At 45.3% G+C, this 24,607-nt stretch overlaps 1 long non-coding RNA gene across 2 annotated transcripts; it reads right to left on the bottom strand.

The window, feature by feature from the left end:
* Positions 1-2,008: 2,008 nt before the first annotated feature.
* Positions 2,009-24,535, bottom strand: LOC137347532 (uncharacterized). 2 transcript variants are annotated; one of them, XR_010968973.1, is made up of 3 exons: positions 24,430-24,535; positions 2,939-3,112; positions 2,009-2,313 (listed from the first exon to the last, which is right to left on the bottom strand). It is a non-coding gene; the product is annotated as an uncharacterized lncRNA (long non-coding RNA). The 2 variants fall into 2 exon arrangements; XR_010968972.1 differs by lacking the exon at positions 2,009-2,313 and adding an exon at positions 2,363-2,601.
* Between the last annotated feature and the right edge of the window lie 72 nt (positions 24,536-24,607).

The following is a 24,607-nucleotide window of genomic DNA, read 5'->3' as shown; positions in this document are numbered from 1 at the left end:
AAGAGATGAAGACAGGCAGACAGGAGGAGAGATGTTCTCAGTCCATGAGCACACAGTGTTGTCTGTTCAAAACTCTTTGTTGGGAGTTCAGATTTTTAAAAAAAACCCAAGTTGCTCAGCAAGTTAATCATGTGACTAGCTCCTTGTATGAAACAGTCTCTTCAACATCCTTTGTTGGAAGTTCAAATTCTCTGCAACAGCCAGTTAGTCATGTGACTAAAACTGGTCTGACCACTTCTGTGTATTGGGGAAGCAACTGCTGAGTCCCCATTGTTTCAACGTTGTCTGGTGCTATGCAAATGTCCTTCCAGTCAGGGCTTGCAATGTTAAGTTTTTGTTCATGTGGCAAAATAATGTGTGTCTCAATCTTGGGCAGGTTGGGACTTTCCCTGACACTTCTCTGTATTAAATTCTATGTGCTACTTGTCTGCCCATTCTGCTCACCTATTTACGTCCTGTTGCAGTTGATTGGTATTATCCTCACTGTCTGCTACACCTCCAAGCTTGGTATCATTGACACATTTTGAAATTTCACTCTGTATTCGAATATCCAACTCATTTGCATATATCTAAAAAAGCATTGATCCTAGCACTGACCCTTTGGAACACCACTGTATACCATCCTCCAGTCTGAAAAACAACCATTTACCATGTCTTGCTGTTTTCTGATCTTAAACCAATTTTTTTATCCAAGCTGACACTGATCCTCCTATTCCATGTGCCTCAATTTTGTGAACCAGCCTTTTGTGTGGTACTTCGTCAAACCATTGACAAGAAACATAACTGGAGCAGCCATATAAATACTGTGGTGACAAAAAAAGGTCAGAGGCTTGGAATTCTGCAGCAAGCAACTCACCTCCTGACTCCTCATAGCCTGTCCACGTGGAGTGTTATGAAATAATCTCCACTTGCCTGGATAAGTGCAGCTCCAACAAAACTCAAGTAGCTTGATGCCTTCCAGGATAAAGCTATCTACTTGATTGGCATCCCATCCACCACCTTAAACATTCACTCCCTCCTCCACCGGTGCACAGTGGCAGCAGTGTGTACCATCTACAAGATACACTGCAGCAACTCACCAAGGCTTTTTTCACAGCTCCTGTCAAGCCTACGACCTCTACCACCTCGAAGGACAAGGACAACAGGTGCATTGGAACACCACCATTTGCAAGTTCCTCTCCAAGTCACTCACCATCCCTGACTTGAAAATATTTCGCTGTTTCTTCACTGCCACTGGGTCAAAATCCCAGCGTTCACAGGAACTGTTCAAGGCGGCCGCTCACCTCCACCTTCTCAAGGGCAATGTGGAATAGGAAATGATTGCTGGCCATGAATAAAGAATAAAAAATAAAAGAATTAAAGAGTAGAAACTAAACAAAATATAAGGTGAAGTTGGGGTTGTTCTCCTTAGAGCAGAGAAGGTTAGGGGGAGATTTAATAGAGGCATTCAAAATTCTGAAGCTTTTTGATAGAGGAAATAGGGAGAAACTGTTTCATTGGCAGACACAGGTTTAAAATCATTGGCAAAAGAACCAGAGGGGACATAAGTTTTATTTTTTTACACAGCAAGTTGTTATGATCCAGAATGAACTGTCTGAAAGGGTAGTGCAAGCAGATTCAATAATAACTTTAGGAAGGAAATGGACAAATATTTGAAGGGAAATAATTGCAGGGTTACAGGAACAGAGCAGGAGAGTGGGACTAATTAGATTGCTCTGTCAAAGAGCTAGCACAGGCATGATGGGTTGAATGGCCTCCCTCTGTGCTGTAGGATTCCGTGGGGTAGAGTTTCTGCTTTGGGAAAGATCAGCAATTCCAGTGCAAAATGCGCCCAAAATGACATTTGTTTTTCCCTGGGATTCCACTCAAACTCATCTGCATTTTAAAATCACAGTCAGTTCAACACCTTGGAATAACCAAATTTAAATTGCTGAAAATGACTTTGAAGAAAATATACAAAACTATTTTCTAGTTAGATTAGGGTACAGTGGTCAGTTTCTCAGTAAGTTTAAAAGATAATTTCATTCAAAACCTTTCACAATGTTTTTATGAGTCTCCGTGTGTCCAGAAGATCCAACTTAATCTTTGGCGCCTCCTTGAAGGTCCACAAATGGGTGCAGTTTGTGAAAACTTGCCGTGGTGATTTATTCACAATGGGGTGTGGCCAGTTTGTGGGCAGGGTCTGCTTCCAGTGCTTAAAATTCCACATTCTTTTGCACTAATTATGCTGATATCAGGCAAATTGTTCCAGAACAATCGCGCAATCGAGCAGCAATTCCAGACCTATGAGTCTATGAGAGGGTCTGTGAATTCCTGTGCAGAATAGAGCATTGTACATTTAGTAATCTGGAGACTCAAGGCAAATGATTGATTTATGTAGTCTTATTGATCAATTTGTTTGAAAGCATCATCACAAAATTGAGTTGAATTTGTTAAACTCCCTCCCTTCTGCCCATTGTGTTTACAATCAGACCGATGTGATGTGTCTGACAGATTATTTTAAGCATCACTTCTAATGATTATTTCCATCGTTGCATTCAACTTTTTCTTCTTTCATTTTCGGCTACACTTTCTTTGCAACAGCCAGAAGGTCATCCTCTCCTGGAAAAAAAGAGTAAGATCAGTCACTTCACAACCCATTACAGGCTAGTGCCACAGTGCAACATCTTTCTGTCCTGTCCTGCCCTCTGTCTCTGTCCTTTTAACAATATTTAGCCCTCATCCCATGAAAGGCATGACCCCTCAGATTTCTACATCCATTTCTTCCTTTGAGCACCTGTGGTCTCACTTCAGCCACCAGCAGAGCTTTGGTTGGTGACTGAGAGTTCTACCATGTCCAACCCCATGAAACTGAAGTGATCAGGATGTAGAGCTACTCCCAGCTGTCATATACCAGGGGTTCAGCTGGGACAGAGATTCAAAGGAACATTTCCTGTACCTTCCGGGATGACATCACAGTACTCTTCACACTCCTTCCTGGTGTAGAACCTGTTTCCATTTCCTTGGCACCCACTGTACTTGAAGGCAACACATTTACCGATAACCGAGTCAAATGCCCAGAGATTAACAATGGATCTACATGGTCCAGCTTCTATGGGCAATCTACAGGCAGCTGCAACAGAGGAACAAAAGACATGGTGGAAAGAGGATCAGTAAGTCTAGTTAAACAGAGGTTGTGGGCAGCGAGACTGAGAATCTCCAACATTGGTTAAGTTCACGATTAGAATTGCTCTGAAACTTGCATGTTGGAATGGCCTGGCAACATTCACTGTTTAGACACAGATGTGAAACTGACCGAGGACCAGGTACCAGATGCCTATCAGCACAGTTAGAACCTGGAATTTCATGACCATGAGGAGCAACAGGGAAGAAATTGGAGGAAAATATTATCTGCCTCCCGAGCCAGGGTTAGTGTTGTGCAGCTTTTCTCCCCCATTTGTCTGGAGCAGTCACTGTGTCTATTGGCTCATAACGCACCTGTTCATAGGTGTATCCCATCTGAGAGTTTGCACAGACTAGCGTAACCGACCTAGATACTCATGGGCTGGTGTAGCCTGACTGTATTATAAGGATGTAAAGGGTTAATGCTGAAGACAGTGAGAGCAACCCCTCCACTGTTAGAGTGATAATATCATAGTCACACGAGGTTAGGCTGAAGAGGAGAGAGCAGCACGAAGGATGCTAGCTTAGGAGGCTTGATGAGAGTGTATATCATATAACATAAATAATAAACCGTTCTTAGTTGACCTTATCCCAAGTCTGAGACTTTCTCCAGAACATCCCTGTTAAGCTACTAAATACAACAACCACACAACACCGACCAACATGCAGACAAAGTGGTGTACCCAAACAAAGAGTATACACAGACTCATGTACCCCAACCAGTATATGCACAGACTGGATCACCCCAACCAAGATAAATACACATACTAGTTTACCCCAACTGATACATATGCAGACTGGTCTACCCCTACTGATGTAGCCTGACCAACAGACACACAGACTGGTGTACCAGGATCCAGATACACATAAACTCATGTACTCTGACTGACGTACACACAGATGGGTATACTCCACCCCAGATATACACACAGGCTGGTGTAACCCAACTGAAAGACACAGACTCTGCATCAAATTGAGAACTGGGACAGACTTATAGGAATATACACTCACTGCAGGAGCCCAGGTGTGCACGCCCACTGCAGGGGCACAGAAAGGTAAACTCACTGTAGGAAGAGGAATGTTCAATCACTGTAGGGGGAGAAAGCTACATTCATTGCAGGGAAGGAGTTTATGCTCATCTGGAAACAAAGGAATGCACAGTATGGGCAGAAATGTACACTCAATATGGGGACACATGTATGTTAACACAACACACACTGTAGGGATACAGAAATGTACACTCACTGTAGGGACAGTGGAACATCCACTTACTGTAGGGAAACAGGAATGCAAACGCACTGTGGGGATAGAGTAATGTACACTCTTTGTAGGAAGATGAATGTATACATTCTAGGGTCACAGGTATGTATACTACAGGGGCACAGCAATGTACGCTCAGTGTAGTGACAGAAATGTATACTCAGTGTAGGAACACAGGAATATGCCATTCTGGCCCCTCGAGCCTGCTCAACCATTTAATAAGATCACAGCTGATCTGATTGTGGCCTGAACTCCACTTTCCTGCTGGCCCCCCATAATCCTTGACTCCCTTGTGGATCAAAAATCTGTCTAACTCAGCCTTGAATATATTCAATGACCCAGCATCCACTGCTCTCTGGGGATGAGAATTCCAAAGATTAACGACACTCTGGGAGAAGAAATTCCTCCTCGTCTCTGTCTTAAATGGAAGACCCTTATTTTGAAACTGTGCCCCCTTAGTTCTAAATTCTCTGAAGGGAATCATCCTCTCAGCATCTACCCTGTCAAGTCCCTGCAGAATCTTATTGAAATATATAAGATCACCTCTCATTCTTCTAAAGTCCAATGAAAATAGGCCCAACCTGCTCAACCTTTCCTCATAAGACAACCCCTTCATCCCAGGAATCAATCCAGTGAACCTTCCCTGAACTGCCTCCAATGCAATATATCCCTCCTTAAATAAGGTGACCAAAACTGTACACAGTACTCGAGGTGCAGTCTCACCAATGTCCTGTACAATTGTAGCAAGACTTCCCCACATTTGTACTTTGAGCTCTTGTTTGTACTGTGCCTTTATTGAACTGCCCTCTAATGGATGCCTGCAGTGAGTGCCTCATGGTAGAGGTTACATGACTACAGCAATCCAGGAGGCACATTCGTACAGTATTGCATTTCTCTCCCAAACATCCCCCTTGATAGACCAAAAGAAAAATTTTCAAGCATTATCATTTGCACTGTGAGTTGCCCTAGTTACCCATTATGCACATTCATTCATTAGCAGTTTGTTATTTGTCAGTCTCTGCACATGCATTGCACACAGTGTTTAAATCATGCCAGTCTCTTAATAGTGTGCGTGCACATTGTCATTGGCTGTTCATCTGGTCGATTTTCCTTCTCCGGGCTGTCGTTCCCATGTCACATGTTGTTGCCGCAGTAACTGTTGTTGTTCCATTTCCGTTGTTGGGGTGCTGTGGACTCTGGGACTGATGGTTGATCTGTGGTCTGTGCAGATGGTGAGTTCACATCTTCCTGATCGGCCACCTGCAGTGAAGGAACAGCTTCTCCAGTTGTGTGTATGTGCCTGTGGTTGTGACGGTATATCTGGTTGTTCACTTCCAACGCATCCGGTTGAGGTGACAACTGCACTACGCAGGTCCCAAGTTACCACTTGGGCTGACTCTTCTTGTGAGCGTTGAAGGTTTGTACCCTGACTGGATCTCCAATGCTCAATTCTGATAATGGTTTGACAGTTTTGTCAAAATGAAATTTGGCTTTCTGCTGTTTCATCTTGATTTTGTCACTCACACCTGTTACTACTTCTGCCTTCAGTAGCTTTTTTGCTGTTGGAAGAGTAGTTTGGGGTGTAGTGTGACATTAGTCATTGTACTGGACTACTTTCCTTGCCTTCAGTTGATGTTTCTCCACTCAAGGATTGCCTTGTATATATCTGTGCTGGATTTGCTTGATTTCTTTAGGATTCCTTTGGTCACTGATACCTCAGCCTTCCCATTGGTCTGGGGATAGTGTGGCGATGAGGTATGGTGTTGAATTTCCCAATCCTTTATGAAGCGGCTAAATTCTTCACTTGTGAACTGAGGGCCATTGTCACTCATTACAATTAGATTAGATTCGATTAGAGATACAGCACTGAAACAGGCCCTTCGGCCCACCGAGTCTGTGCCGAACATCAACCACCCATTTATACTAATCCCATATTCCTACCAAACATCCCCACCTGTTCCTATATTTCCCTACCACCTACCTATACTAGTGACAATTTATAATGGCCAATTTACCTATTAACCTGCAAGTCTTTTGGCTTGTGGGAGGAAACCGGAGCACCCGGAGAAAACCCACGCAGACACAGGGAGAACTTGCAAACTCCACACAGGCAGTACCAGGAATCGAACCCGGGTCCCTGGAGCTGTGAGGCTGCGGTGCAATGTCTGGACCAACAGACCTCTATTGGTTACAAGTAGATAAAGCCATGAATGAGGACCCATGCAGACATAGGCATAGATTTTAGCAGGAATTAACAGTGTCTAATACAGGAGGGAAACGCTGGTCATCTTCAGTAAATAGGACTGACAGATACTGTTATGAGCTCACAGGACAACAGACTTGCTTGTACTGTGTCTTTATTGAACTGCCCTCTAATGGATGCCTGCAGTGAGTGCCTCATGGTAGAGGGCACATATCTATGGCAAGCCAGGAGGCACAATAGTACAGTATTGCATTTCTCTCCCAAACATACTCCATCCTCCTTGCAATAAAGGCCTACGTTCCATTTGCCTTCCAAATTACTTGCTGTAACTGCGTGCTAACTTTGCGATTCATGTACAAAGACACTCAGATCCTCTGTACCACAGAATTCTGCAGTCTCTCTCCAAGTAAATAATATTTAGCTTTTCTATTCTTTCCACCAGACAACCTCACATCTTTCGACATTATCGAACCATAGAACCATGGAAAAATTACAGCACAGAAGGAGGCCATTCAGCCAGTCGTGTCTGTGCCAGCCAAGAAGAAAAACAAATAGAATCCAGCCGTCCAATCTAATCCCACTTTCCGGCACCTGGTCCATAGCCTTCCAGCTTGCAGCACTTCAGATACATGTCCAGGTACCTTTTAAAAGAATTGAGGGTTTCTGCCTCTACCACCTTCCTGTCTACTCTATCTAGACCTGTCATAATTTTGTACACCTCAATTAAGTCACCCCTTAGCCTCCTCTGTTCTAAGGAAAACAACCCTAGCTGATCCAATCTTTCCTCATAGCTGCAACTTTCAAACCCTGGCAACATTCTTGTAAATTTCCTCTGTACTCTCTCCAAAGCAATTATGTACTTTCTGTAATGTGGTGACCAGAACTGTACACAATACTCCAGCTGTGGCCTAACCAGCGTTTTATACAGTTCCAGCATTACATCCCTGCTTTTGAATTCTATACCTCGGCCAATAAAGGAAAGCATTGCATGTGCCTTCTTCACCACTCTATCTACCTGTCCTGCCACCATCAGGGACCTGTGGACATACACCCCAAGGTCCCTCACTTCTTCTATCCCTCTCAATATCCTCCCATTTATTGTGTATTCCCTTGCTTTATTTGCCCTCTCCAAATGCATTACATCACACTTCTCTGGATTGAATTCCATTTGCCACTTTTCTGCCCACTCAACCAAACCATTTATATCATTCTGGAGTCTACAGCTATCCTCCTCACTATCAACTACACGGCCAATTTTTGTGTCATCAGCAAATTTCCCAATCATGTCTCCCACATTTAAGTCCAAATTATTAATATATACCACAAACAGCAAGGGACCCAACACTGAGCACTGTGGAACGCCACTGGAAACAGCTTTCCATTTGCAAAAACATCCTTTGTTTCCTGTCCCTGAGCCAATTCTGGATTCAACCTGCCACATTCCCCTGTATCCCATGAGCTTTTATTTTACTGACCAGTCTGCCATGTGGGACCTTGTCAAAAGCCTTACTAAATTCCATGTAGACCACATCCGCTGCACTACCCTCATCAATTCTCCTTGTTACTAACTTAATTGAGTTGTTAGAGGAAGTAAGACATGACCTTCCCTTAACAAATCCATGCTGACTATCCCTGATTAATCCATGCCTTTCTAAGTGGCAGTTTATCCTGTCCCTCAGAAATGATTCTGACAATTTTCCCACTACTGAGGTCAGACTGACCGGCCTATAATTATTTGGCCTATCTCTCGCACCTTTTTTAAACAATGGTACAACATTCGCAGACCTCCAATCGTCTGGTACCTCACCTGTATCTAGTGAGGATTTGAAGATGATCCTCAGTGCATCCACTATTTCCTCCCTGGCTTCCTTTAATAATCTGGGATGTAATCTGTCCGGCCCTGGCGATTTATCCACTTTCAAGGATGTCAGACCCATTAGTACTTCCTCTCTCATTATGCTTATCGTATCTAATATTTCACTCCTTCTCTTTAACTACAATGTCGATATCAACCTTCTTTGTGAAGACAGAGACAAAAAACTCATTATGAACCCTGCCCACTCCTTCTGCATCCACGCATAAGTTCCCTTGTACATCTCTGATATCCTCTTGCTCTTAATGTACAGATAAAACATCTTCAGGTTTTATACTCCATCTGCCAAATTTTTCCCACTCACTTTACATATCTATATCCAAATAGTCATCGTACTGAACTGGAGTATTACTGAAAATAGAGACATGTTGTCGAAGCTTTTTGCCTTGCACTCATCAGCACAATCAGCAAGCATACCAATGTAAGGGAAAGCAAGAGTGTTGAGAGAGTGCTGATTGATTAGTAGAGGTGTTGCCATGGAGAATGCATCGGTTTATGGTGACTGACAGTTAACTGTCAAGCATTGTTTGAAATTTAAACCAGGCAGCTTGATTCTGATTGGTCAAGGCATTGCCCTGAGGAATGGTTGTCACATACTTTGTTTAGCTGAAACAGGTGCAATGTGTACATGTTCTTTCTGTCTGTAAAGAACAGGGCCAGTGTATTAATATATGTAGCTTCCAGGACTCTCAACTGCACCACACTGCGAGTCCTACTGACAATTGTAAATTGGTTGTCTGCATAATTCTTAGCACAATTCGGATTATTTAGCAAATGTTGTCAGCCTTTAATCCCATTGTTTTCCTAGTACTTTTTTCTTTGTGATAGGTGTTGTTTTAAGTTCCTTCCTCCCTTTTGCCTCTTGATTTTTTACTATTCTTGGGATGCTTTTAGTATCTTCTACTGTGAAGACAGACACAACATATTTGTTCAAAGTCTCTACCATATCCTTGATCCCATTATTAAATCCCCACTCTCTGTCTAAGGGACCAACATTTACTTTCGCTACCCTGTAGAAGCTCGTACTGTCTGTTTTTATATTTCTTGCTAGTTTACTCTCACATTCTAATTACTCCCTTTTAAAAAAAAAGTCATCATTTGCTGGATTCTAAAATTTTCTTTATCTTCTGGCCTACCACTGATCTCTGCAAAATTGTAAGCCTTTTCTTTCAATTTGATACCATCCTTAACTTCCTTAGTTAGCTACAGATGGTTCATCCTTCTCAGAGTTACCTTGCAACCAAGTCTCTGTAATGGTTATCATATCAGACCCATTTATTTCTATTTGTGCCATTAATTCATCTATCGTGTTATGAATGCTGTGTGCCTGCAAAAATAAAGCTTTTAATTCTGTCTTTAACATTTTTCCCTACTCTGACCCTGTTTGCTGGGACACTCATGTTTGTCTGCTCTTCCCTTCCTGTCACATTCTGGTTATCATTACTCATATCCCTACCCTGCACTATTACCTTGTCCTTTCTCTTAAACTTTTTAAATTTCACCTGAACCCTCCACCCCACTATTTAGTTTAAAGCCCTCTCTATGCCCTAGTTATATGACTAGTCAGGACACTGGTCCCAGCTCAGTTCAGGTGAAGCCCCGTCCCAACAGGACAACTCCCTCTTTCCCCTGTACTGGTGCCAATGCCATATGAATTAAAACCCATTTCTCCCACACCAATCTTTGAGCCACGCATTCAACTTTGATTTTATTTACCCTACGCGAATTTTCTCCTGGCTCAGGTAGTAATTCAGAGATTATCTTTGTGGTTCTGCTTTTTAATTTAGCCCCTAGCTGCTCAAACTCCCTCAGCAGAACCTCTTTCTTAGTCCTACCTATGTTGTTGTTACCTACGTGGACCACAACAACTGGATCCTTCCCCTCTCACTCCAAGTTCCTCTCCAGCCCCAAGGAGATGTCCTTAACCGGGCAGGCAACACAAACTTCAGAACTCACGCTCTCTATTGCAGAGAACAGTATCTATCCCTCGAACTATACAGTCCCTTACTACTACATTCCTTTTTATTCCTCAATTGAATGGCTGCCTGCACCACAGTGCTGTATTCTGTTTGCTCATCCTTGCTGCCGTCCTCTCTCTCATCCACACAGTCTGCAAGAACCATGAACCTGTTGGGCAAGTGTAAGAGCGGAGGCTCCTCCAGTGATGCCTTCTGGATCCCCATACATACCTCAATCAGTTACACTCTCCTGTCCCTGGCCACAGACCAAATCTGAAGTATTTAACCCAAGGGATGTGACTCCCTCCTGGACCAAAGTGTCCAGGTAACTTTCTCCCTCCCAGATACATCACAGGGTCTGAAGCACAGAATCCAGCTCATTTTAAAAAATTCTTTCATGGGATGTGGGAAAGGCCAGCATTTGTTACTCCTGGATGACTGTGTGGCTTGCTAGGCCATTTCAGAGGGCAGTTAAGAGTCAACCACATTGTGGATCTGGAGTCACATGTAGGCCAGACCAGGTAATGATGGCAGATTCCCTACCCTGAAGGACATTAGTGAACCAGATGGGTTTTTACTACAATCGATGATAGTTTCATGGCACTATTACTGAGACTAGCTTTCATTTCCAGATTTTATTAAAAATAAATTATTATATTATTAAATTATTTGGATGCCTGCAGTGATGCCTCTCATGGTAGAGGTCACGTGACTATGGAAAGCCAGGAGGCGATTCTATCGTGTCCCGAGGGCATTAGTCTGGGCCTCTCAGTTACTTGTCGAGTGACATTACCACTACGCAAGTGTCTCCCCTCAACTCTGAGCTAAAGTGCCTCGAGCTGCAGACACTTACTGCAGATGTGGTCGCTGTGGATCACATCAACTACCCTGTCATCTCTACTGTATTTTCTTTAACTAATCAGGATTTCTAGTTTTGAAAAGTCACTCAATTATTTGTAGCTATATTAAGTAATTTAACTGGTTAAGCTATAAAGTATTCATATCTCCCAAGTCCTAGTTTAAACTAGTGCCCCAGCTTAGAGAAAAAAATCCATAAAACTCACCAATCTGCTCACCTAAATAATGCACCCAGACTTCAGTTGTCAGGTCTCACTGTCTCACTCCCTCTCTTCGACTGCTCCTTGTTTTGTAAAAGACCAGAATTACGCCTCTTCCCTCCACTGTGCCAAATTCCCTCACTCAGCTAATTCTCAAGTTATGTACTCTGTGGACACGTCTTCAGTGGAAATGGACTCCATGCTACTTACTCCATGAATTAGCAAAGGCCTCCTGTATTTATTCTTTTCTTTTGGGCCTCCTTATCTCGAGAGACAATGGATACGCGCCTGGAGGTGGTCAGTGGTTTGTGAAGCAGCGCCTGGAGTGGCTATAAAGGCCAATTCTGGAGTGACAGGCTCTTCCACAGGTGCTGCAGAGAAATTTGTTTGTTGGGGCTGTTGCACAGTTGGCTCTCCCCTTGCGCCTCTGTCTTTTTTCCTGCCAACTACTAAGTCTCTTCGACTCGCCACAATTTAGCCCTGTCTTTATGGCTGCCCGCCAGCTCTGGCGAATGCTGGCAACTGACTCCCACGACTTGTGATCAATGTCACACGATTTCATGTCGCGTTTGCAGACGTCTTTATAACGGAGACATGGACGGCCGGTGGGTCTGATACCAGTGGCGAGCTCGCTGTACAATGTGTCTTTGGGGATCCTGCCATCTTCCATGCGGCTCACATGGCCAAGCCATCTCAAGCGCCGCTGACTCAGTAGTGTGTATAAGCTGGGGATGTTGGCCGCTTCAAGGACTTCTGTGTTGGAGATATAGTCCTGCCACCTGATGCCAAGTATTCTCCGAAGGCAGCGAAGATGGAATGAATTGAGACGTCGCTCTTGGCTGGCATACGTTGTCCAGGCCTCGCTGCCGTAGAGCAAGGTACTGAGGACACAGGCCTGATACACTCGGACTTTTGTGTTCCGTGTCAGTGCGCCATTTTCCCACACTCTCTTGGCCAGTCTGAACATAGCAGTGGAAGCCTTACCCATGCGCTTGTTGATTTCTGCATCTAGAGACAGGTTACTGGTGATAGTTGAGCCTAGGTAGGTGAACTCTTGAACCACTTCCAGAGCGTGGTCGCCAATATTGATGGATGGAGCATTTCTGACATCCTGCCCCATGATGTTCGTTTTCTTGAGGCTGATGGTTAGGCCAAATTCATTGCAGGCAGACGCAAACCTGTCGATGAGACTCTGCAGGCATTCTTCAGTGTGAGATGTTAAAGCAGCATCGTCAGCAAAGAGGAGTTCTCTGATGAGGACTTTCCGTACTTTGGACTTCGCTCTTAGACGGGCAAGGTTGAACAACCTGCCCCCTGATCTTGTGTGGAGGAAAATTCCTTCTTCAGAGGATTTGAACGCATGTGAAAGCAGCAGGGAGAAGAAAATCCCAAAAAGTCTGGGTGCGAGAACACAGCCCTGTTTCACACCACTCAAGATAGGAAAGGGCTCTGATGAGGAGCCACCATGTTGAATTGTGCCTTTCATATTGTCATGGAATGAGGTGATGATACTTAGTAGCTTTGGTGGACATCCGATCTTTTCTAATAGTCTGAAGAGACCACGTCTGCTGACGAGGTCAAAGGCTTTGGTGAGATCAATGAAAGCAATGTAGAGGGGCATCTGTTGTTCACGGCATTTCTCCTGTATCTGACGAAGGGAGAACAGCATGTCAATAGTCGATCTCTCTGCACGAAAGCCACACTGTGCCTCAGGGTAGACGCGCTCGGCCAGCTTCTGGAGCCTGTTCAGAGCGACTCGAGCAAAGACTTTCCCCACTATGCTGAGCAGGGAGATTCCACGGTAGTTGTTGCAGTCACCGCGGTCACCTTTGTTTTTATAGAGGGTGATGATATTGGTCAGAATTCCAAAGACCTGAGTCAGCCCCTGCTGACCAGGTAACCAGTTCTAACTAGCTACCTAATTAACTATGCAGCTGCAACTAGCAGGCAGCTTGTTTACCACTGACTAACACTGTGAGAGAGACAACAACTTAAAGTTAAGTTGAGTTAAATGACAATTGCAAAACCCTAAAAACTTTGAATTCCCTCATTCATTCACCAAATTCCCGAGTTTTAGTGTGTAGATACGTATTCTGTAGAAGATGACTCCATGCTACACAGGAATGTATGCTCCTTGTAAAGACAAACATGTACACTCACTGGAGAGAGAGGAATGTATACTCATTGTTGGGACACAGGAATGTACACTCACCACAGGGACAGGAATCTACACTCACTGCAGGGGCACAGTGTACACTCACTATAGGGTCACAGGAATGTTTCCTCCGCCTGCTGCACGATCACATGCAAGCTGTAATCCTTGCCAATGGATCTGCCACTGACCCAATCCGAGTGCAAACTGGGCTCAAGCAAGGCTGTGTCATCACACCAATGCTCTTTACCATCTTCCTCACTGCAACACTCCACCTCATTTCCTTGAAGCACCCAGCCGGAGTATATCTACTCTACAGGACAAGCAGGAAACTATTTAACCTACATCACCTCCAGTCCAAAACCAAGGTCACTCCAACCTCTCATCGTGCTGCAGTATGCTGACAATGTTTGCGTATGCGCACAGAGGCCGAGCTTCAAACCCTCATTGATGTATTCACTGAGGCATATGAAAAAATGGGCATTAAGCTAAACATCCAGAAGGCAAAGGTCTCTTGCAGCCTGCTTCTGTAGTGCAACACTGCCCCCTGACTATCAAGATCCACGTCGAACCACTGGACAATGTGGATCACTTCTCATACCGTGGGAGCCTCCTCTCAGCAAGGGCAGACATCAACGATGAAACTCAGTATTGCCTCCAGTGTGTCAGCGCAGCCTTCGGTCAGCTGAGGAAAAGAGTGTTTGATGACAAAGACTTCAAACCTGGCACTAAAGCTCATGGTCTACAAGACCGCAGTATTACCTGCCCTCCTGTATGCATCAGAAACATGGACACTGTACAGCAGACATCTCAAAGCCCTGGAGAGATATCACCAGCGGTGCCTCCGCAAGATCCTGCAAATTCAGCGGCAGAACAGGCGCTCCAATATCAGTGACCTCTCTCAGGCCAACATTCCCAGTATTGAGGCATTGGTCATGGCGAGTCAGTTACGCTGGTCTGGCCACATCATCCACGTGCCAGACACAAGACTTCCAAAACAAGCTTTCTACTCCAAGCTCTGTCACAGCAAGAGGCTACCAAGAGGGTAGAGGAAATGCTACAAGGATGTCCTTAAAGCCTCCCTAAAAAATGTGACATCTCCACTGATTCGTTGGAATGTCTTACCCGAGACCATCTAAAATGGAGAAGAAGCGTCCATGATGATGCCAGCCAGTTCGAACAACGTCAATGTGCTCAGGCAGCGACCAAGTTCAAACAGCAGAAGGGGCATTTGGAAATTCGAGCATCCCATTCACTCACATCACCAAACACCACCTGCCCCACTTGTGGCAGAATATGCAGATCCAGAATTGTACTATTCATTCACCTAAAGACCCACAACCCCGGAGTGGGAGAAAGTCATCCTCATTCCCGAGGGACTGCCTAAGAAAGCAGGAATTTACACTCACTGGAGGGACAGGAATGTACACTCACTGATGGGGAAAGGAATGTACACTCACTGTAGGGGACAGGAATATACACTCACTGTAGGGGACAGGAATGTACACCTACCGTAGGGACAGGAATGTACACTCACTGAAGGGGAGAGGAATGTACACTCACTGAAGGGGAGAGGAATGTACACTCACTGAAGGGACAGGAATGTACACTCACTGGAGGGACAGGAATGTGCTTTCAATGTGGAATGTGCATCCATTGCAGGTTGGGGATTGTACATTTACAGTCGGGACATAGGAAGGTACAGTTTCAAAGGTGTTGCTGTTTTGCATTTAAAAGAGGATGCAATTCCTTCAATTGACCCACTCTAGGAAGTACAGTGTCCACATCCAGGAAAAGCTAAAAACTGAATTAGATGATATGGAACGAAATGGCAACATTTGTTATAAACCAGGGAACAGGATGGTTACATCAGACACATTGAGCCGATTGTTAAATCCAATGAAACAGCGGATATTTCATTAAACCTACAAGTTGACATTATGGATCTTGAGGTCGAAGACGTAATTAATATCGACTTTATGAGATTTGGATGGCACAGGTGCATCCAACTTAGAGTAGAAACAGTCAAAGATCCATTGCTGAAGGAATTGTGGCGAGTTATTGTTGATGGTTAGTCTGATATGATACAGGAGGTTCAAGATAACCAAAGATCTGTTTGGCTGTATAGAGACGAGTTAGATATCTCAAGAGGAATAATAGTCAAAAGGAAGACAGGCACTGATTCTGAATCTCTGTCAGGATATATTGTTACAACAGGGCCACATGGGCATCAAGTGAACGAGACGTCTGGCGAAGGAAACTGTGTACTGGCCTGGGATTAACTGATCAAGAGCACTCTGAGGATGTGCAAGGTGTGCCAAGCGCATCAGCCAAACCAGCACAGGGAACCACTCCACCCTCACGAGGTCCCATCACACCCTGGTTGAGGATTGCAATGGATCTGTCCACCATTCATGGAGACGATGTCCTCTTAATCACAAATTTAATGTCAAAATTCCCAATCAGATAGTTGAGGGATACATCGAACACATCTGTAGCCAATACAATGAGTGCTATATTTAGTCTTTTTGGCACACCGGAATACATTGTATCAGATAATAATCCACAATTATACAAGCAAACCATTTCAGGATCTGTTTGCCAAGTGGGGTATATGTTAAACAGGCAGATGTTCAGTCACCAGAATGAGGAAGCAAATGACAGTCTCTGATCTACAACTGTTTTATTGGCAATTCCTCGTTCAGTCCAAATATCAGTTCCCACTCTTTCCTTCTGGACAAACTCTGTCCCGAGGTAACACCCCCACTGGGCAAAAACCCAGCCCTGAAATACAAAACTATAATGAGCATCACCTGCTCTCTATTAACACTGAAATGAGTCCTGTTTAATTAAAGGGACCAACATTTTCAATATTGTCAGCATAAACCATGTAACAGCATTTCCACATTTTCCTCGATCCAAGAGTCTTGCTGACAGAATGGTTCATTCGGTTAAATCACTGATTGTGAAATGCAGGCAACAAAGCAAAATTTCCAGGTTGCTATGTTGCATTTGTGGGCAATACCATTAGACATGGGATTCCCATCACCAGCCGAATTCAAGTTCAGGAGGCAGATCAGAACAACACTTCCGAGTCATCATCTGTCCAGGTTTGTATCAGTGCAGGAAATATACTGGAGAAGTAGGAGAAGATGAAGTCAACACACGATCAACATGCAGGTGTGGAATTGCCTAGTTTACATGTGGGGCCAAAGGTTCAAGTCATTCACCCAACAGAAGGAACCGGGTTCCTCACTGAGGTATCTAAGATTTGCAGCGAGCCAAGATCATATGAAGTCACAACATCTAATGGAACAACATTGAGGAGGAACAGATGTCAATTAAAGGAATTGTCCAGCTGTATCTTATCCAATACTCCAATAGCATTGAGAGCATGTTCACAGATGATGTCTGAGAGTGAAACTGTGGAAGACACTGTGAAGACAATCAGCACAACGCTAATGTGCAGGATATCCAAAAATCGACATTGATAAGTCAAGAACACCGTATGATGACTCTAGATCTCAGAAGAGTTTTACTATTACAAGGTCTGATGTATTAGTAAACCACCTATTCATTTTAGAGACTCTGAAATGATGGATGAAGGTCTAACTTTTATGTAAATAGTGTTCACAGCAATCCTGTTACGTTATGTGATTTATTCTTATTGTGTAATTTTCTACTCAGCAGTAAAAGGGGATGTTGTGATATCACTTTAAGGGAAATAGTGAATGTGTATCATCACTGCAGGAAGTGATGTCATACAGCAGTGGCATGGGAGTTGGAGCTGTGTTGATTGTTGTGTTGTGTATATAGAGTTCTCCTGTACTTGTAAATAGTGTTGTGAATCTTCAATAATAAAAGAACCCAAAGTATTTATTACCATTTATTGGTGTGTGTTTGGTAAGTTTATGTGAAGAAACAAGTAACACAAGCACACTCACTTTAGGGACAGGGGATAGTACACACATTTTGGGAACAAAGGAATCTACAAACATTGAAAGAACAGGGGATTGTACACATTATAGGCAGACAGGAATGTACAGTCACTGTAGGGAGAGGGGCCTGTACACTCACTCTAGGATCCAGGGGATCTACAGTCATTGCAGGGACAAAGACATATACGCTCACGATAGGGACAGCAATGTACACTCATTGTAGAGACAGGAATGTACACTCATTGTAGGAACAGGAATCAACACTCACTGTAAAAACAGAAATGTACACTCAGTGTATGGACAACAGCAACAATTTATGTTTATATAGTGCCTTTAATGTAATGAAACATCCCAAAGTGCATTACAGGAGGATTATAAAATAAAATTTGACACCAAGTCACAAAAGGAGATATTAGGTCAGATGACCAACAACTTGGTCAAAGAGGTCGGTGTGAAGGAGTGTCTAAAAGGAGGAAAGCAAGGCAGAGAGGGTATTTCAGAGCTTAGAGTCTAGGCAACTGAAGGCACGGCCACCAATGATGCAGCAATTAAAATCAGGGATGCAAAAGGCCACACAATTAGAAGAGTGCAGGTCTCGGAGGGTTGTGGGGCTGGAGGAGATTACAGAGATAGGGAAGGGTGAGACCTTGGAGGGATTTGGAAACAAGGATGAGAATTTTAAAATCAAGACGTTGCTTGACTGGGAGCTAATGTAGTTCAGCAAGTAAAGGGGTGATAATGGAATGGGACTCAGTGTGAGTCAGAACACGGGCAGCAAAGTTTTGAATGACCTCAAGTTTACAGAGGGTAGAATGTGGGAGACCAGCCAGGAGTGAGTTAGAATAGTCAAGTCTCGACTTAATAAAGGCAGAATGAGGATTTCAGAGCTGACATAGGGGGTGAAGTCGGGCGATATTATGGAGGTGAAAATAGGCGGTCATAGTGATGGTGCGAATGAGGTCAAAAGCTCATCTCGGGGTCAAATGTGACACCAAAGTTGTGAACAGACGGGCTTAATCTCAGATTGTTGCCAGGGAGAGGAATGGAGTAGACAGCTAGAGAATGGAGTTTAGATTGGAGATCGAAAACAATGACTTCAGTCTTCCCAATATTTAATTGCAGGAAATTTCTGCTCACGTAGTATTGGGTGTTGAATAAGCAGTCTGATAATTTAGCAACAGTGGAGACGATGATGGTGATGAGGAAGAGCTGAGTCGTCAGTGTACATGTGAAAACTAACGCCATGCTTTCGGATGATGTCACCGAGGAGCAGCATGTCGATGAGAAATAGGAGGGGCCAAAGATAGATCCTTGGGGACACCAGAGGTAACAGTACAGGAGCAGGAAGAGAAACCATTGCAGGTGATACTCTGACCATGATTAGATAGATAAGAATGGAACCAGGTGAGAGCAGTCCCACCCAGCTGGATGAGAGGGGAGAGGTGTTGGAGGAGGATGGTGTGGTCAACTATGTCAGAGGCTGCAGACAGGTCGAGAAGGACGAGGAGGGAAAGTTTACCTTTGTCACAGTCACATAGGATGTCATTTGTGGTTTTGATTAGAGTTATTTTGGTACTGTGGCAGCGGCGGAGACCTGTTTGGATGGATTTAAACATGGAGTTTAGGAAAGATGGGAATGGATTTGGGAAATGAGAACATGTTCAAAGACATTGGAGAGGAAGGGAAGGTTGGAGATGGGACGATAGTTTACAAGGGCAATGGAGTCAAGGGTAGGTATTTTGAGGAAAGGGGCGATAACAGCAGATTTAAAGGAGAGAGGGACAACACCTGAAGAGAGAGAACTGTTTACAATATTGGCTAACATGGAGACCAGGAGAGGAAGTTGGGTGATCAGCTGTTTAGTGGGAATTGGATCGAGGAACAGAAGTGGATCTCACGGACAAGATGAGCTCAGAGAAGGCTGGAGGGGAGATAGGAGAGAAACTAGAGAAAGAAGTGAATTCAGGACTCGGGTCAGGGGGAGCATACAGGAAATTTGGCACATTAGGTATCCACAGTTGCCAGCATTCGCCAGAGCTGGCGGGCAGCCATAAAGACAGGGCTAAATTGTGGCGAGTCGAAGAGACTTAGTAGTTGGCAGGAAAAAAGACAGAGGCGCAAGGGGAGAGCCAACTGTGCAACAGCCCCAACAAACAAATTTCTCTGCAGCACCTGTGGAAGAGCCTGTCACTCCAGAATTGGCCTTTATAGCCACTCCAGGCGCTGCTTCACAAACCACTGACCACCTCCAGGCGCGTATCCATTGTCTCTCGAGATAAGGAGGCCCAAAAGAAGAAGGTATCCACACTATTGGGACACAGCAGTGTACACTCACTGTGGTGACAGGGGAATGTATACTCACTATAAAAACACAAGAATGTACACTCACTGTATGGAGAGTAATGTATACTCACTGTACGGACAGGAATGTACACTCACTACAAGGACAGCAATGTATGCTCATTGTAGGGACTAGAATGTAAACACACTGCAGGGACTGCAATGTACACTCACTGTTGGGACTGGAATGTACACTCACTATTGGGACTGGAATGTACACTCACTGTCGGGACTGGATGTACACTCACTATCGGGACTGGATGTACACTCACTATCGGGACTGGATGTACACTCACTATCGGGACTGGATGTACACTCACTGCAGGGACTGCAATGTACACTCACTGCAGGGACTGCAATGTACGCTCATTGTAGGGACTAGAATGTAAACACACTGCAGGGACTGCAATGTACACTCACTGTTGGGACTGGAATGTACACTCACTATTGGGACTGGAATGTACACTCACTGTCGGGACTGGAATGTACACTCACTGTCGGGACTGGAATGTACACTCACTGTCGGGACTGCAATGTACACTCACTGTCGGGACTGCAATGTACACTCACTGTCGGGACTGGAATGTACACTCACTGTCGGGACTGGATGTACACTCACTATCGGGACTGGATGTACACTCACTATCGGGACTGGATGTACACTCACTATCGGGACTGGATGTACACTCACTGCAGGGACTGCAATGTACACTCACTGCAGGGACTGCAATGTACACTCACTGCAGGGACTGCAATGTACACTCACTGTCGGGACTGGATGTACACTCACTGTCGGGACTGGATGTACACTCACTGTCGGGACTGGAATGTACACTCACTGTCGGGACTGGATGTACACTCACTATCGGGACTGGAATGTACACTCACTATCGGGACTGGAATGTACACTCACTGTCGGGACTGCAATGTACACTCACTGTCGGGACTGCAATGTACACTCACTGTCGGGACTGGAATGTACACTCACTGTCGGGACTGGATGTACACTCACTATCGGGACTGGATGTACACTCACTATCGGGACTGGATGTACACTCACTGCAGGGACTGCAATGTACACTCACTGCAGGGACTGCAATGTACACTCACTGCAGGGACTGCAATGTACACTCACTATCGGGACTGGATGTACACTCACTATCGGGACTGGATGTACACTCACTATCGGGACTGGATGTACACTCACTATCGGGACTGGATGTACACTCACTGCAGGGACTGCAATGTACACTCACTGCAGGGACTGCAATGTACGCTCATTGTAGGGACTAGAATGTAAACACACTGCAGGGACTGCAATGTACACTCACTGTTGGGACTGGAATGTACACTCACTATTGGGACTGGAATGTACACTCACTGTCGGGACTGGAATGTACACTCACTGTCGGGACTGGAATGTACACTCACTGTCGGGACTGCAATGTACACTCACTGTCGGGACTGCAATGTACACTCACTGTCGGGACTGGAATGTACACTCACTGTCGGGACTGGATGTACACTCACTATCGGGACTGGATGTACACTCACTATCGGGACTGGATGTACACTCACTATCGGGACTGGATGTACACTCACTGCAGGGACTGCAATGTACACTCACTGCAGGGACTGCAATGTACACTCACTGCAGGGACTGCAATGTACACTCACTGCAGGGACTGCAATGTACACTCACTATCGGGACTGGATGTACACTCACTGTCGGGACTGGATGTACACTCACTGTCGGGACTGGAATGTACACTCACTATCGGGACTGGATGTACACTCACTATCGGGACTGGAATGTACACTCACTATCGGGACTGGAATGTACACTCACTGTCGGGACTGCAATGTACACTCACTGTCGGGACTGCAATGTACACTCACTGTCGGGACTGCAATGTACACTCACTGTCGGGACTGGAATGTACACTCACTGTCGGGACTGGAATGTACACTCACTATCGGGACTGGATGTACACTCACTATCGGGACTGGATGTACACTCACTATCGGGACTGGATGTACACTCACTATCGGGACTGGATGTACACTCACTGTCGGGACTGGAATGTACACTCACTATCGGGACTGGATGTACACTCACTATCGGGACTGGAATGTACACTCACTATCGGGACTGGAATGTACACTCACTGTCGGGACTGCAATGTACACTCACTGCAGGGACTGCAATGTACGCTCATTGTAGGGACTAGAATGTAAACACACTGCAGGGACTGCAATGTACACTCACTGTTGGGACTGGAATGTACACTCACTATTGGGACTGGAATGTACACTCACTGTCGGGACTGGAATGTACACTCACTGTCGGGACTGGAATGTACACTCACTGTCGGGACTGCAATGTACACTCACTGTCGGGACTGCAATGTACACTCACTGTCGGGACTGGATGTACACTCACTATCGGGACTGGATGTACACTCACTATCGGGACTGGATGTACACTCACTATCGGGACTGGATGTACACTCACTGCAGGGACTGCAATGTACACTCACTGCAGGGACTGCAATGTACACTCACTGCAGGGACTGCAATGTACACTCACTGTCGGGACTGGATGTACACTCACTGTCGGGACTGGAATGTACACTCACTATCGGGACTGGATGTACACTCACTATCGGGACTGGAATGTACACTCACTATCGGGACTGGAATGTACACTCACTGTCGGGACTGCAATGTACACTCACTGTCGGGACTGCAATGTACACTCACTGTCGGGACTGCAATGTACACTCACTGTCGGGACTGCAATGTACACTCACTGTCGGGACTGGAATGTACACTCACTGTCGGGACTGGAATGTACACTCACTATCGGGACTGGATGTACACTCACTATCGGGACTGGATGTACACTCACTATCGGGACTGGATGTACACTCACTATCGGGACTGGATGTACACTCACTGTCGGGACTGGAATGTACACTCACTATCGGGACTGGAATGTACACTCACTATCGGGACTGGAATGTACACTCACTATCGGGACTGGAATGTACACTCACTGTCGGGACTGCAATGTACACTCACTGTCGGGACTGCAATGTACACTCACTGTCGGGACTGCAATGTACACTCACTGTCGGGACTGCAATGTACACTCACTGTCGGGACTGGAATGTACACTCACTGTCGGGACTGGAATGTACACTCACTATCGGGACTGGATGTACACTCACTATCGGGACTGGATGTACACTCACTATCGGGACTGGATGTACACTCACTGTCGGGACTGGAATGTACACTCACTATCGGGACTGGATGTACACTCACTATCGGGACTGGAATGTACACTCACTATCGGGACTGGAATGTACACTCACTATCGGGACTGGAATGTACACTCACTGTCGGGACTGCAATGTACACTCACTGTCGGGACTGCAATGTACACTCACTGTCGGGACTGCAATGTACACTCACTGTCGGGACTGGAATGTACACTCACTGTCGGGACTGGAATGTACACTCACTATCGGGACTGGATGTACACTCACTATCGGGACTGGATGTACACTCACTATCGGGACTGGATGTACACTCACTGCAGGGACTGCAATGTACACTCACTGTTGGGACTGGATGTACACTCACTGTTGGGACTGGATGTACACTCACTGTTGGGACTGGATGTACACTCACTGTTGGGACTGGAATGTACACTCACTATCGGGACTGGAATGTACACTCACTGTCGGGACTGCAATGTACACTCACTGTCGGGACTGCAATGTACACTCACTGTCGGGACTGCAATGTACACTCACTGTCGGGACTGCAATGTACACTCACTGTCGGGACTGGAATGTACACTCACTGTCGGGACTGGAATGTACACTCACTATCGGGACTGGATGTACACTCACTATCGGGACTGGATGTACACTCACTATCGGGACTGGATGTACACTCACTGTCGGGACTGGAATGTACACTCACTATCGGGACTGGATGTACACTCACTATCGGGACTGGAATGTACACTCACTATCGGGACTGGAATGTACACTCACTGTCGGGACTGCAATGTACACTCACTGTCGGGACTGCAATGTACACTCACTGTCGGGACTGCAATGTACACTCACTGTCGGGACTGGAATGTACACTCACTGTCGGGACTGGAATGTACACTCACTATCGGGACTGGATGTACACTCACTATCGGGACTGGATGTACACTCACTATCGGGACTGGATGTACACTCACTGCAGGGACTGCAATGTACACTCACTGCAGGGACTGCAATGTACACTCACTGTCGGGACTGGATGTACACTCACTATTGGGACTGGAATTGGAACTCACTGCTGGGACAGGAATGTACACTCACAAGAGACAGAGCAATATATGTTCCTTGCAGGGACAGAAATGTAGAAACTATCGAGACAGAGGAATGTCCACTCTGATTGAGCTTGTTATCTCACCTACAGTCCGGCAGGTCTGCAAACATTCCCGTTCAGTTATAAAGTTGTTCCTATTTCCAAAACAGCCGCCGTAATTAAACCTCTCAGGTCATCGAGGTGTGGTTATAGTAGAATCTCGAAACATGGCCAAAGCAGGGTCCAGCATCAGGAATCACTTGGCAGGATTCTGAAAAAAAGA

Source organism: Heterodontus francisci, chromosome 32 (genome assembly GCF_036365525.1).
Source record: "Heterodontus francisci isolate sHetFra1 chromosome 32, sHetFra1.hap1, whole genome shotgun sequence".
Lineage (NCBI taxonomy): Eukaryota > Metazoa > Chordata > Chondrichthyes > Heterodontiformes > Heterodontidae > Heterodontus > Heterodontus francisci.
The sequence above is the reverse complement of the archived record's forward strand: the minus strand, read 5'-3'. Positions and strand labels throughout refer to the sequence as shown.